The following is a 12,215-nucleotide window of genomic DNA, read 5'->3' as shown; positions in this document are numbered from 1 at the left end:
GAATCTCCTTATCATATTAAGGGATTCATAATTGTCACTTTATGCTTTCTCCATCTCTAAAGTGATGACATCCTTGCATTACCGGTACATACTTTAGGTTCATTTTCTGCAGGCAGATTTACACTATAACATGCAGCGCTCTATAGATGGACACATAAAGAAATGAAAAATGACATGTATGTGCTAACTTTCTAAACACTTTGTTACATTTATGATAAAGTAGATAAAACACATTTACGTCGGCCTTGGCTCATAGTTCTTGTCTTTAAATGAACTTTGTGTGTGTTTCAGGTCCTGCACTCTCAAAGACTGAATGAACCAGCATTGCAGCCATGGGTCACCGTGAGCATCACAGGGAAGGTTGAAGCCGCCCACTGCACCTGCAAGGCCGGAGTCGCAGAGACCTGCACCCACGTCGCTGCTCTTCTGTTTAAAGTAGAAGCAACAGTGTTGATCGTGGCACAAGGACTGTTACAGATGAACCTGCATACTGGGTTTTGCTGGGTAATATGACCAAGATACAGCCAGAGGTTGGCCATAAGATAGACTTCTCCTCTTCAGCTGCCCAAAAAAAGGCTCTTGATCAAAACCTAAACAGACCATCTGTAGTGACGGGGAAAAGGAGCCGTCCTCAAAACAGAAAAATCCCACCTGCTACTTTGGAGGAGTTGTCACTGCTATTGGATACTTTGCTGGAACACAGTAAAGCTGTGGGTTGTGGGAATGACCCATAATGTTTTATCTAGGGGTCTACATTTATGCCTGTAGTGCACTGCCGTGTAAATAATTTGCATTTACTGAATATATACTGACTGAGTACCACTGTTCAAAAGTTGAATAAAGAAACACACTAATTTTTGCCTCTTTTTTTTTTTATTGAAACCACCTTATAGAACACCACATCAGTTACAATGTAGAATCCATAGTTTACAAATGACAAAATGTTTACACAAAATCATGAGTGTTTACATGATATCACCCACTACTAACTTTATTTACTGTATCTTTTGAAAAAAATACAGCAATTTTAACAGCACAAGACTTAAGAATATTTAACAGGAGCAGGTTTCATTCTTCCCTGGTTTTATTATCACACTGTTCACCAAAACGCAGCAAACCTTCACCATCTTATCCAGGAGGGTCACCTCTTCACCCTCACATGGAAGAAGTAATCTGATTGGCATGGTGGTATGTTTGCAGCAGGTCCCTTGTGTAGCGCTGGAACTCAGTCACGATGTTTCATCCATTTCATAGGCTGGTTTGCTGCAATAATGCCAAATAATTAGCAACTCTATAGATAGAAGGTAGTTCTGCAAAATCACTCAGTAGGATGTTTGTTCTAATTTGCTATGAGCTCAGAGCGCATAGAAAATAATACTAATAGGCTATAAAGATATGAACATATTTAGAACTTACCGGAATGAAAATGTCTGGAGCACCAACAGATATTTGGAGATGGAAGAGAACTGCACGTCAGCTCGTCTCACAGCTGCTATCCAGGCTAGACGCCTTCGTTTGGTAACATCGATACACGAGCTGCCTCATGTTGCTTCCAGGTTGGGAAAGAATGAAAAGATAAACCATTTTCAACCTTATTCTCTTGCCGGTCGTGTGATCGAACATTGCAGCCGACCACACAGCAAATACGAACCGTGGCTGTTGTGTGTGACTTCGCTCCCTTTTCACTTGCGCTAGACCCCCAAAATGGCGGATCGGGCCAAAATCCTTTCCACGCCCACCCCCCGTGACATCACGCTCCAAAGCCCTATGAACACATCCGAAACTCTGGCTGATTGGGACCCACGCCCAGTTTCACACCTTGGCTCAGGCGATTAGAGGATCATCAGGGGGTCCTTTTGTCCCTCTGTGGGGGGTTACTCCCACTAGGTTTATATCTGGGACTCTCCACCATTTGACCTTAGAACTGAAGAAGCTTCTCGGATGAGAGGTGAAACGTCTTCAAGTAACTTAAAGAAGTCCAGACGCTTTTCTTTGCAAGCTCCTTTGACTACGATGACCTGGATGACTGAAAACCTTCACAGACATATTAGAAAACTACGTTTCCCAGAATCCTTTGTGGTAGACGAAAGTTACTCTGGGTTTTTTAGCTAGCAAAAGAAAGTTTTCTGGAAGCCATTATATGTTGCTCTGATGTCGAGAAGTTTATTTGTTGTACATTCCCCTTTTTAAGCCTTATATAAGGACTATCGTTTCTACAACTGATGTCCAATCCATTTTTTTGGCTAAGTGGATTCGCCACAACAGCATTTCCATTACACTGCACCAACCACACATGTTTACGAGGCCATCCACTTAAAGCAAACTTCATAGAAGTGTAACAGGAACGACAGCTTGACCCCTGGGTCGTACTTATCCAGAACAGAGTATGATTGAGGCCTAAGTCGTCATAGGTGGTAACCTCAACTTAGATAGGGCGATAGAACGATAACGTAATGTATTGCAAAATAACTTTTTCTCGATAGAAAAATGTAACTATTGCGATAGGCCTCACCGCGCTTGTCCTCTTAAAAAAAAATAAGAACAGCCAATCCAAATTAAGTAGTGCAGAGCCGAACCAATCACAGTTGCAGCATCACGTCACATGACTTGTTACGTACAGCACAAGTGCCAAGCCGCACATGTGTATTTGTTTGGGAAGCAGCCAGCCGCCGTGCCGCCCGGGTAATGGAGGAAATGAATGTGCCGACTAGAGAAACATCAACCGAGAGCGTGACCGAAGGTTGCCGAAGATAAAACAGATGATGGTTCCAATGCTGGAGAGATTGTCGAACGGAAGAGCCAGAGAAGTTCCGTAGTGTGAAGGTATTTTGGCTATTTCAAGTCAAACAGAGTAGCGCGCACAGGGCTGGACTGGGACAAAACATCGGCCCGGGCATTTTGACTAGAGACCGGCCCACCAAAAATGTGACGTCATTCAGGGGTAAAACCGCAAAGGATTCTGGGAACTTGTGGCAAGAGGTACTAGCGCATGCAGGCTTTCAATCGAACTCAGTTACACCGCAAGGAAAAGGGTAACACCACCTGGGTCTGGGTGCAGTTCCCCCCTCCAGGGGCAAGGGTACCTAGACCCGGTTTGTAGAGTACGCTTGGGGAGTGTGATCGTGTGTACAGCGTCTCTTTATGTCTGTCTCCACGTTGGTTGAGTGTGGAGTAAGTGCATACAGTATGAGAGCATGAGGGTGGGAATGGATGTTTGTGTCTGTGTGTGCCTGTATGTCTGTGTCTATATGTCAGGTTGGGTATCAGACGCCACCTCTCTGGGGGACATCTCAGGCCCTCCAAGGTTTGGAGGCCTATCTCCACCCACCACCACTTCCCCTGCCAGTGGCGGACTCCCTCAGGTGTCGGTGCGTTGGTGGTTCTCCCTGTCCTATCCCCCAGTCATGTCTGTCCCGTTTGTAGCAACTGAAAATAAAATAAATTCATAATTATAATAAAGATCAATCAAATGGACCAATATGGCAAGGCCATGATGATCCACTTGGTAAAATAAATCCGCTTGGCATCTTTCTTGGCCTTAAGACAACAATTCTGATGGCTAAAGATCCAAATGGGACAAAAAAAAAAAAAAAAAAAACCTCAGTTACACAGCAATAAAAAGAAACACAAAAAATGGCAAGAAGCTGTTGTATTATTACTGCAATAGCCGGTGTTGTGGCAAAAAGTGATTGTCTGCAAAAAGCTGATTTCCGGTATTTGCCAAAAACTGATTGCTCGTATTTAAATTGCTATAAGTAACTTGTTTGGCTATAATATGTGAAACATATGTCAAATGCATCCCTCATGGATGACATCTCTCCATCTCCATCTCCTGCTCTTTTATTTCTCTCTCTGCTGCTCTTCTGTCTCCTCTGTCACAGACTTCTCCACTTATGATGATAAATCAGCCTGGTGCAACATGTAAGGATTGGCACAATTTGTTAAGATTTTGAGGAGTTTGAGAAACTAACCTTAAGCATAAAATAAAATTTACTATCATTAACTTCATAGCACCCGCTGTCATGATCCTGGGTCGTTGACCCAGCGTTTTGTGTTTCTTTTTGGGTTCATCTTGTGTTTGGTGTTTATTCTGATTCTGTATTAATTCTTTGGGTTGGTTGTCGTGTTTATTATCCCTACCTGTGTCTCCCCTCTGTGCTCCGTTCAGGTCCCTGTGTTTTTGTTGCAAAACAGTCTGGGTGTTTCCGGTTTTACTTTGTAGGTCTGCCTCTCATCATGTCCATTAGTGTCAGCTGTGTCCACCCCTGCATGTCATCTCCTCATTACCTAGTGTGTATTTATAGTGTGTGTTGGCTTCTGTTCATAGTCGGATCGTCTGTGTTTCTCGGTGTAACTACGTCTCTCTGCATTCTCCGCTCCCCGTTTCATGCTTAGGTTTGTTATTTAGTTTTCCCAGTCTAGGTTTTTTCAGTCATTCGTCTTGTCTCACTACCTGTTCAGTCGCTCCACTTCTGCAAATAAAACTTCATTCTCATCACCAGTCAACTGCCTGCATTTTGGGTCCTTTTCCTCCTACACCACACGGCTCACGCCGCCAGCCGTGACAGCACGATCCGACCATACTATGGACCCGGCAGGCTCCGCCCGTGAGGAAGATATTCTCCACGTACAGTGTCTGATGAGCCGAATAACCCGCGCGACGGACCCACAGACAATTTCTGTTGGACTAAACGCTATTAAGGCGATCGGCGAAGGAAATCCTTACCTTCGTGAGCTTTCCTGCTATGGAGATTTCATGGGAGAATTAAGCCGAGGCCAGGAGGCGTGGCGGGCTCGGGAGCGGTCAGAGCGCGTCGATTCCCGGAAGGCCTCGCTGCAGTCGCAGCCGATGGAGATCTCCTCCGGACAGTCGCGGCAGCAGCAGACGGAGCTCTCTGCAACGCAGCAGCAGACTTTACCGCGGAGAGCTGTTTCCGTGCCGGTGCCAAGGAATTCTTCAGCCTCCGCATCCTGCTCTGATCACTACACACCTGCCTCTTTCCTCGCGGCTATGTGGTCAGATGATGAGGAGCCAGCTTCCTTTTCCCCATCATCACTAGCCTCCTCTGTCGTCTTCTCCGCCTCCTCCTCCTGCAAGAAACGGCATATGCGCCGCCAGCGCTCCTCTCCTCAGCTGGACTCTGAGATTATGACACAGCCAGCTGTGGTGAGTGGTAAAGACTGTCTTTCTGCTTTCTCCGAACTGCAAAGTGTTACCCCAGAGACTGAATCCAAAGTTTCTATGGGCTCAGGATCAGATATCACTGTCTCAGTTAATGCTGAAGCGGCAAGATTAAAGACTGTGGTTTCGGAGACCGTTTTTTCCAGTCCCAGGGATTTAAGGGGCTCTCTTCATGCACCCTCTGAATCCAGGGATGCTTTAAAGGGTACGGTTAATACTGACTCCAGGATTGGAGATGCTAGCCCTGTTTTTCAAGGGACTGCGACCCCCTCCGGGGCCTCCCCAGAAGCTGAGCCACCTTCCTCAGCTGATTCTGGACCCCTGGAGGTTAAGGAGCCAGGGCAGGTCGTTCAGGAGCAGTCGCCTTTCCCACTGTTAGCACAGCCGTTAGCTCAGTCTCCAGCATCAGCTGCTCACTTGCCCTTAGCTCAGTTACCAGCTCAGGTTGCAGGTCAGCAATTAGTTCCACCACCTGTTCAGCCTTCACTTTCACCTACTCCTCCTGTACATGCAAGCCAACCCATAACGGACAGTTCAACAACTTCTTACTCTAAGCAGAGAGACAAACCCAATAACAATGGAAACATTCCTTAAGAGCTGGCCAGTTCTGAGACTGAGACACACTCCAGGGCCTCCCCAGAGGCTGGGTTTCAGCCCCCAGCTGACTCTGGACCCCTGGAGGTTAAGAAGCCAGCTGAGGACTGCACCGGACTGTCGCTGCCTGAGCTGAGTCACTGCTCAGTGCAGCTGCAGTCTGCTTTATGTTTGCCAGAGGCCCGTGTGCCTGCTGGTTCTGTTGCGTCCCTGCCAGAGGCCCGTGTGCCTGCTGGTTCTGTTGCGTCCCTGCCAGAGGCCCGTGTGCCTGCTGGTTCTGTTGCGTTCCTGCCAGAGGCCTGTGGGCCTGCTGGTTCTGTTCCGTCTCTGCCAGAGGTCTCCGCACCTGCTGGTTCTGTTCTGTGTGTTCCAGGGGCTCCGGTGCCCACTGGTTCTGAGACTGTTTTTGCTGGGGGGCCAGAGGAGCCCGTCCAGCCCCAAGACTCGTCAGCTGGAGGGCCCGAGGAGCCCGTCCAGCCCCAAGACTCGTCAGCTGGGGGGCCCGAGGGGCCCGTCCAGCGTCCTGCCTCGTCAGCTGGAGGGCCCGAGGAGCCCGTCCAGCCGCCAGCTGCAGCCTCAACATCCTCGCCAGCTGCAGCTTCATCCACGCCGCGGGCAGCAGCAGCTTCTTCCACGCCTGCAGCGCTACAGTCTCCGGCTTCCATGCCGTCGCCTGCTGCAGCCTCATCATCCTCGCCAGCTGCAGCCTTCGAGTCTTCATCCTCGCCCGGTCCAGCTTCGGCTTCAGCGTCGCCCGGTCCGGCCTCCTCATCCGCTTCAGCTTCGTCCTCATCTGGTGCAGCCTGCGTGTCTTCACCTACGCCAGCTGCAGCCTCCCTGTCTTCACCCACACAGTCGCCTGGTCCAGCCTCCCTGTCTTCACCCACACAGTCGCCTGGTCCAGCCTCCCTGTCTTCACCCACACCGTCGCCTGGTCCAGCCTCCCTGTCTTCACCCACACCGTTGCCTGGTCCAGCTTCAGCTTCATCAGCTTCGCCGTCGCCTGGTCCAGCTTCAGCTTCATCAGCTCCGCCTGGTCCGGCCTCCTCATCAGTGTCATCAGCTTCGCCTGGTCCGGTATCTGCTTCAGCATCCTCCTCGCCTGGTCCAGCGTCTGCTTTGGCTTCATCCGCTTCGCCTGGTCCAGCCACTGCTTCATCCTCGTCTGGTCCAGCCACTGCTTCATCCTCGTCTGGTCCAGCCTCCGTGTCATCCTCGTCTGGTCCAGCCTCCGTGTTATCCTCGTCTGGTCCGGCTCCAGCCTCCGTGTCTTCAGCATCGCCTGGTCCGGCTTCTGCTTCAGCTTCGCCTGGTCCAGCTTCTGCTTCAGCCTCCTCATCAGCTGCTGCCTCGCCTGGTCCAGCTTCCGCATCCTCATCATCCTCATCAGCCTCGCCTGGTCCAGCCTCCGCATCCTCATCATCCTCATCAGCGTCGCCTGGTCCAACTTCAGCGTCCTCATCAGCTTCGTCTGGTCCAGCCTCCGCTTCCGCCTCGTCTGGTCCAGCCTCCGCTTCGCCTGGGGCTGCAGGGGCCACGCAGCCTTCAGGTCCCCTACTACCACCTCCACATCGTCGGTCATCTGCCAGGCCGCTTGTTGGGCATCTCCGCCACCATGGACGCCCTCCTGAACACCCTCCTGGACGCCGCCACTGCCTTCCGCGTGGCCGGCCCCCGGATCTGCTCTGTCGCCGCCACTGCCTTCCGCGTGGCCGGCCCCCAGAACTGTTTGCCCATCGCCGCAGTTGCCGTCCACACGGTCGGCCCCCAGAACTGAACTGTTTTGGCCTCCTGCGCCGTCGGCCTCCGGGTCGGCCCCCTGAACTTGACCTTCTGGGTAAGCTAAGCTATACAACAAGGACAGATTGAGAATTTCCTTTTAGTTCACAGTTTATTTGATATTGACAAAAGTTAGTCAATTTTGTCTGTTCTTCTGTAAAACAAACTAAGATTTATTTATAGAATTAATATTTTGTTTCTAAGTGGAATTGACAATTTAGTAGTCTGTTTTTGTTTTTTTTTTGTTCTATTTTGAAACTTAAACGCTTTAGCGGCTGCCTTTTGTGTAGTTTGCAATATTTGCCTTTATTTATCTGAAAAAGTCTCATGTTTCTTAAGTGCATCTCCCCTGTTGAACTTATTATGGGAAATAAATATTTAAATCAAAACAAGCTGCTGTGTCACGGTTTGCCGGGGCAAGCCGTGTGGAATATTTAGGACCAGGACGCGGCAGCTCTGGTGCAGGTGAGTATTTATTAACGAAGGGAAAAACAAACAACAAAGGCACTGGGAACATGAAACTGGAACCTAAACTGGGTAAAACTAACAAAACAAACCAGAAACGAAGATGCAGGGAGGTCCGGGGAAATACATATGGAGAGATGCAGGGAGACCGAGGGGAAACAACACAGACGAACCAGCAACTACTATGACAGAAGACACAACTTAAATACACTCAGAGAACAAGGGGAGATTACACACAGGTGGGGGAACACAGCTGGGAGTGATTAACATGACGAGACTAGGGAGGCAATCTGAAAACACTCACATAAGACGCAGACCTTCACAATAAAACAGGAACTACGCATGAAAGGACACAAACTAAGAAACGCGGACTAGATACAGGAACACACGGGCAGAACAGAGTAACACTAAACAGAGGAAGAACAGAAAACACAAAACGCTGGGTCAAAAGGACCCAAGGATCATAACATGCTGATTATTTCACATTTTACTTGTGAGCAACGGCACATTTAAATCTTACAAATATAGTTATTTGCCTTATATCGTGATATATATCATTATCGCCTGAAATGAAAAAAACATATCGTGATATGAAAAAATCTCATATCGCCCAGCTCTACCTCAACTCTAACCTGGTGTTATTGTAAATGTAAATAGCTTTTCAGGTATAGATTTTTTCTTAGTTCCCTGATGGCTGTGTTAATACTACTAATAATAATAGCAGTAATAATAGGAAACACATTATTTTTGCTACAGTTGTTAAAGTAATAATAAAACTATTATGTTATGTTTGAAAAGTTCCCTGTGTCTGTGTTTGTGACAGAAGAACTGAATTAAACTGTTCACACATTATTTGTGTTGAATAGCAGTTTGTTCAGTTAATTCCTCTCTATTCTAGCTTCACATATGTGTGGTTGTAGCCAATCACATAGTCAGCCTTTCTGATTGGATTATGCAGCCTTCAGCAGAACGCAGCAGAGTGCATTCTTAGAAAACACTAAACTTCTTTAATGCTTGTGACACAAGCACCATCTGAACTTCTATGAGAGACACGAGCCTGGTCACTGCATTCTTGGAGTGACCAGGCTAAATCATTCTATTTCGTGTGAGTCTTCCAGTTCTTCCCGCCATCAGTGTACATGCCAAGGTACTGGTACTCCACCACATCCTGTCCCAGGATAGACATGAGCTGTGAAGTCATCTGGTCCTTGATGTCAATCACCATCTCTCTGGTTCTCTTCACATTCAAAATCAGATGAGTCCTCCGAACACACACTACAGAAAATCATCTATTAATGCTTTATATCAATTCAACACATGCAGGTCAGCAGTTGTCAGTCTTATTATTTTCAGGTGCAGTGACTTTATTGTGCTGGACAAACCACTACTGACCCACGTTTCTAAACATGGAGCAGCCTGTGGAAATCACTTGACATGACACTGATATATTGAAAGTCTCCTTAGCAGCATTGGTTTGACACTATCACCCCAGTCCCAAACAAGATGCACAGTGAGTCAATTCAATTTTATTTATATAGCACCAAATCACAAGAAAAGTCGCCTCAAGGCGCTTCATAGATACAGAGAAAAACCCAACAATCATATGACCCCCTATGAGCAAGCACTTTGGCGACAGTGGGAAGGAAAAACAAGAAGAATCCTCCGGCAAAACCAGGCTCAGGGAGGGGCGGGGCCATCTGCTGCGACCGTTTGGGGTGAGAGAAGGAAGCCAGGATAAAGACATGCTGTGGAAGAGAGACAGAGGTTAATAACAGATATGATTCAATGCAGAGAGGTCTGTTAACACATAGTGAGTGAGAAAGGTGACTGGAAAGGAAAAACTCAATGCATCATGGGAATCCCCCGGCAGCATAACTAAGGGAGGATCCAGGGTCACCTGGTCCAGCCCTAACTATATGCTTTAGCAAAAAGGAAAGTTTGAAGCCTAATCTTGAAAGTAGAGATAGTGTCTGTCTCCTGAATCCAAACTGGAAGCTGGTTCCACAGAAGAGGGGCCTGAAAACTGAAGGCTCTGCCTCCCATTCTACTTTTAAATACTCTAGGAACAACAAGTAGGCCTGCAGAGCGAGAGCGAAGTGCTCTAATAGGGTGATATGGTACTACAAGGTCATTAAGATAAGATGGGGCCTGATTATTTAAGACCTTGTAAATGAGGAGCAGGATTTTGAATTCTGGATTTAACAGGAAGCCAAAGCGGGAGAAATCTGCTCTCTCTTTCTAGTCCCTGTCAGGACTCTTGCTGCAGCATTTTGGATTAACTGAAGGCTTTTCAGGGAGTTTTTAGGACTTCCTGATAATAATGAATTACAGTCGTCCAGCCTGGAAGTAATAAATGCATGAACTAGTTTTTCAGCGTCACTCTGAGACAGGATATTTCTAATTTTAGAGATGTTGCACAAATGGAAGAACGCAGTCTTACATATTTGTTTAATATGTGCGTTGAAGGACATGTCCTGGTCAAAAATGACTCCAAGGTTCCTCACAGCGTTACTGGAGGCCAAGGTAATACCATCCAGAGTAAGAATCTGCTTAGATACCATATTTCTAAGATTTTCAGGGCCGAGTACAATAACCTCAGTTTGATCTGAATTAAGAAGCAGAAAGTTAGTGGCCATCCAGGTGTTTATGTCTTTAAGACATTCCTGCAATTTACCTCATTGGTGTGTGTTATCTGGCTTCATAGATAGATAGAGCTGGGTGTCATCTGCATAGCAGTGTAAATGTATGCTATGCCTTCTAATGATGCTGCCTAAGGGAAGCATGTATAATGTAAACAGAATTGGTCCTAGCACTGAACCCTGTGGAACTCCATAATTGACCTCAGTGTGTGAAGAGGACTCTCCATTTACATGCACAAACTGGAGTCTATTAGATAGATATGATACAAACCACTGCAGCGCAGTACCTGTAATACCTACAGCATGTTCTAATCGCTCTAATAGGATATTATGGTCGACAGTATCGAACGCTGCACTGAGGTCTAGCAGGACAAGCGGAGAGATGAGTCCACTGTCAGAGACCATAAGAAGATCATTTGTAACCTTTACTAAAGCTGTTTCTGTGCTGTGATGAGCTCTGAAACCTGACTGAAACTCTTCAAATAAGCCATTCCTCTGCAGATGATCTGTTAGCTGTTTGACAACTACTCTTTCAAGGATCTTTGATACAGCTACTCTTAGTACCATTGATGTTAAGTTAGACTCTTTTGTACTAAGAGTAGCTGTAGATAATATTACATCTGTGGGATGATTATTGGTAATTTTTGCTTCTAATGATTTAAATTTTATTTGTGAAGAAGTTCATGAAGTCATTACTAGTTAATGTTAAAGGGATGGTTGGCTCAACAGAGCTCTGACTGTTTGTCAGCCTGGCTACAGAGCTGAAGAGAAACCTGGGGTTGTTCTTATTTTCTTCAATCAGTGACGAATATTAAGATGTTCTGGCTTTGTGGAGGCCTTTCTTATTAGGCAACAAACTATTTCTCCAGGCTAAATGATGATCCTCTAAATTTGTGACACGCCATTTCCTCTCCAGCTTACGAGTCATCTGCTTAAGTCTACGTGTTTGAGAATTATACCACGGAGTCAGGTACTTCTGATTAGAGACCTTCGTTTTCACTGGAGCTACAGTATCCAGAGTCGTACGTAGTGAGGAGGTGAAATTATTAACAAGATTATCGACCTCTGTTGGAGTAGTGTTCAGGTAGCTGCTCTGCTCTATGTTGGTACAGGGCATTGAAGATGATAACAGTGGGTGGATTATATTCTTAAACTTAGTTACAGCACTTTCAGAAAGACATCTACTGTGATAAAGTCTACTCTCCACCGCTGTGTAATCAGTTATTGTAAATGTAAATGTTATCAGGAAATGATCAGACAGGAGAGGGTTTTCAGGAAACACTGTTAAATGTTCAGTTTCTATGCCATATGTTAACACAAGATCTAGAGTGTGATTAAAGTGGTGGGTGGGTTCTTTTACATTCGGAGAGAAGCCAATTGAGTCTAATAACAGATTAAATGCCATGTTGAGGCTGTCATTTTTAGCATCTACATGGATGTTAAAATCACCTACAATAATTATTTTATCTGAGCTCAGAACTAAATCAGATAAAAAGTCTGCGAAATCAGAGAGAAACTCTGTGTAAGGCCCAGGTGGACGATAGATGATAACAAGT

The sequence above is a fragment of the Aulonocara sp. 'chitande type north' Nkhata Bay genome, linkage group LG2 (genome assembly GCF_057382095.1).
Source record: "Aulonocara sp. 'chitande type north' Nkhata Bay isolate Kocher_YH1m ecotype deep benthic linkage group LG2, A_spYH_male_GT1.1, whole genome shotgun sequence".
Taxonomy (NCBI): Eukaryota; Metazoa; Chordata; class Actinopteri; order Cichliformes; family Cichlidae; genus Aulonocara; species Aulonocara sp. 'chitande type north' Nkhata Bay.
Note: the sequence above shows the minus strand (reverse complement) of the source record.